We start from the raw sequence: 4052 nt of genomic DNA on the forward strand, positions 1-4052 counted from the left end.
AAATCCTTTAGACTCAGGACCTGTTAGAGTATGTGCGACTCTTTAGACAGAATAATAGCTAAATGGAGACACTTTCCCATTGGGTTTGGGGACAAATCCCCAGTCAGAATATGAAAGCTCAGCTAGGCCTTTGGGGACCTGTGAGGCTCAAAGACATCAAGGCAGCACATGAAATTTTAAGCTGTGCAATACAACTTGAAATTTGTACACTGTCTTCTGTCAAGGCTCCCAGAGGCCTCATAAAAGTTCTTTCTTTTTGTTTTCTTCTAAACGCAATTGAACAACATCCTGTTAGCATCTAAAGTAAGACAAACCTCCTCCTTGCTTCACTGCATTCATTCCAATGTAACATGGGCCTGGCCGGCGTGTTTCTGTTTTCAAATGCATGAAACATTCATATATGCTGATTTTCCTGCTAAATCTAATGGAAACTCTATTACGTTCAGACAGAGAGAAGATGCCCATAAAAAGGTATGCTCTCTGACTGCTTCAACCAGGATAGGCTGACAAGTTAAGCGATTTGATCATATTGAATGAACTTCTTCTGTTGTCCCTGAAGAGAACTGGCACACCCCAGCAGCAGCACAGGGCTGGAGGCTACGCACAGGGAAGCAAGTGTTCAGTGTCCTACTGAGGGAATGATTAAAATGCAGAGTACCATCTCACTCAGAAGATTTAATGGAAAAGGAAAACAGGCAACTTTCTGGATATCATGAAGAAGATCTGCACTGACCACTCTCTTGGTAGAGTGAAAGAGGCTGTGCCATCTGACTAGAAAATGTGATCTTGGAGAATACAGGTTGCTTCTAAGTAGCTTTCCAAGTGTGTAGCAGAAGAGGAAGGCAAACAGGAAAACTGGGATTGTACTGGGGCCGCGAGGGTCCCAGAGGGAAGAGGGTGTGGCACAGATGCGGCTTTGCTTTTAAGCAAGCCTCAATCATTGTGCTTACTAAGGGCAAACAACAGTTCTGTCATCTAAACAGGCATTTTGTAACACTTGTAAGACTTCTGAAATTCTGTTCCAGCGGATTTGAAGGTTCCTATTAGTGTCAGCTACTTCACCAAGACATCTAAAACACAGACTCAGGTCCCCCTGACGCTCAGCCAAATGAATGGTTTACTTTCTGAGCATCTCCCTGGGACATCAATAAATACAAGATTTTAAGAATTTCCATGAGCTTAAGTAGAAGAAATGTCTACCTTAGAGTTTTTTCCTACATGTTTTTGTTTCTTGTTTGCCTTTGTTTACTATCAAATTGGTATGAACCATCTCTTATTTACCTATATATAAAATGCATTATAAATAATAAGATATTATGCATGTGATCTAAACACATTTCTTTAAATCCAAGTGACTTTATAGAGGAGGAGAGGATGGGAGAAAAAAAACTTATTTAATATTCTTTGAAGAACTGAGTATGCCTCAGCCTATGACAGATATTTTATTAGATTAATCCGACATCGTGAGTTTAAACTCCACTTTTGCCACATCCTGGATACGGGTGTCTTATCATTTGTGAAACTTGGACTCCTCAATTCTGAAGTCAAAATTAGATGAGGACAAATTAAGTTGACCTATTTGAGCAGCCAGCTCTAAGAATCATGTCATATGTGTCATGCACACGGAGACAAAAAGCAGAAAGATGAACAATTATTTCAAGGTGATATTATGTATTCAACCTAAGGATTTCTTCTAAAATATTCTCTAGTCAAACATATAGGAAAGACTAGAATAGGCCCTAGTGCAGAACACAAAAATACTGGGGCTTATCTTTCTAGATTTTATAAGAGAATCATGAATTTATTTAGAAATATATGAAACATTTAAGGGCAAAGTCTAACATACACATTACTGTTGATCAAGTTGTACATTACATAAAACACAGCTCTAACGTTTGAGAGAAGAATGGAAGATCCACCCACCAGTGGTGCAAGCCAGCCCTCATCCCTCACAACTTTAGAGCTTGCACTGTGAACTGGAGAATGGAGTGATCATTCTAGATGTCTAAATGGAGGCTACACTTCAGTAGAGACCATATCATGCATCGATCGCACTGCATGGACTAGCAAGAGTAAGGACAGATGCTGAGTTCTTATTCTGGCCCCGTGGACTGAAGAGACAAATGGCTCTAGAGCAAGTTGATTAAATCAGGCATTGTTTCCTCAGGAAGAGAGAGTGGTTAGCCCATACTGGCATTGAAACATGTTCTTTTATGGATTTGCCTCCCCTGTTGACAGCATCTTGGCAAACAGCATCATGGAGAAGTCAGTGAATATCTGGACTATTGGCATGGGATGTTGTAGATGTGTTGGACTAGGGGACCTACTTTATAATGAAAGATTTGTTACGGTGGTGTGGATATGGAGTCACTGCATGGAGCTAAATATCATCACATATTGCAACAGCCAGCAGTGTCTAGTCTGGTGGAAAATAGAATGACTTTACAGACAAACACAACATGGTAGTTTGAGATGATACCTTCAGTGTTTGGGTCATCCTTTCTAAACTTATTGGATAAACTCAGTAGAAGTAGCCATTAGATGTGGTGTCTCCCACAGGTAAAAAATTCAAGTCTGGGCATCACATTGGTATGGCTGTTCTCACATCACTTCACCTCCTGTCTTGGGGAGATTTGTGCTCCTATTTCATACTACTACATATTTAACTTTTGCTTTTTGTTGCCTGGGGACCAGTAGTCACAGACATGAGTCACTATACTGCCAAAACTACTTTCTCAAAAGACACCGAAGAGAACAATACATGGTTCTTAGACAGTTTGCTGGGTGTTCCTTGGTGCTTTTGAGACCAGTGATAACTAAATGAGCAGAGGAGTCATGCATAGTCTGAAAGACAATATTCAGAAGGCAACCCAGTATTGCAGCCTTGGGATTAACTAAGTGGCAAGGAGTGGAGCTTGTCCTGCTAACTTTCAAAGAAAAGCCAAGCAGCTAGTTATTCAAAGAAGCAGTGTTAGCATAGGGCGTAGCCAACGTGGAGTGGTAATGAGCTGGGAATGGAGTAAAGCAAGAACGCTGCTGTTCACTGTTTTCCTGTATCTTTCAGACTTTAGAAGTCAGATTCTAACTATGAGTATTTGCCTTTTATTTTGACAGAGGGTTTTATTTTCAAAGCAAGGAATGTTCATGTATACAAGGCTGTACAGATCTGTTTTAGGGCATGTTTTGGTTCTAGATAGCAGAGTATCAGAGAAAGATTTAATCAAATAGGGAGTTTTTCCCTCTTCTCTCCTTATCAAACATTTAACACTTTGAGTAATAGTTTTTAGAAGGAGGACCATATTCAGAAGATATTGCTGTGGTTCTGAGACCACCCCAAAATGTCAGAGCTCTGGGTAAGAAAGTTTCATAGTGCTCTTTGTTTTTCTGTCTCAGTAAAAGCTTCATCTAGCTGGCTCCTCCAAACTCTTCCAATTTCCTTTCACAAACCAGTTCCAAAGTCTAAGAACCAGAAAGTTAGCTAAAGTCTCAGCAATGTCCCTATTCTTAGTACACAATCAATATGTAAGATGTGACTTAACTTTCCTGAACTTAGTAGGTACCTGACTGACACCAAAATGTAACTGTTTTATAGGAAGTGAAGTGTGTGTGTGTGTGTGTGTGTGTGTGTGTGTGTGTGTGTGATGTGTATGTGTTTGTGTGTTCCCAAAGACTCTCCCTTTCCTTTACTTTATAGGCTCAATCTCCATTATTCTATTAAAACTGTTTTGGCTCAGGCAACCAATGAATCCAAACTCACTAAAAATGCTTTATTTTGGGAATAGGTTGTGCAGTGATATTTCTTTTACAGAAAGTAAAAAATGCTGCACCAGTACAAGCAGCAGGCAATCTTGTACAGAGAGAGCAAACTGAGGGAGAATTGATAAAGATTAGGCATTTTCTTTTCCCTTGTCTTCTTTAAAGTAAGAATTTACCCCATGGAGAGTCTTCAATCAAATTCTCTTCTATTTTTCAGTGGCAGAACCAATTCTTATACATCAATACATGAGCTATGACTTAACTTTCCTGAGCTTAGTAGGTACCTGACTGACAGC

Source organism: Nannospalax galili, unplaced genomic scaffold (genome assembly GCF_000622305.1).
Source record: "Nannospalax galili isolate Female #2095 unplaced genomic scaffold, S.galili_v1.0 scaffold1245, whole genome shotgun sequence".
Lineage (NCBI taxonomy): Eukaryota > Metazoa > Chordata > Mammalia > Rodentia > Spalacidae > Nannospalax > Nannospalax galili.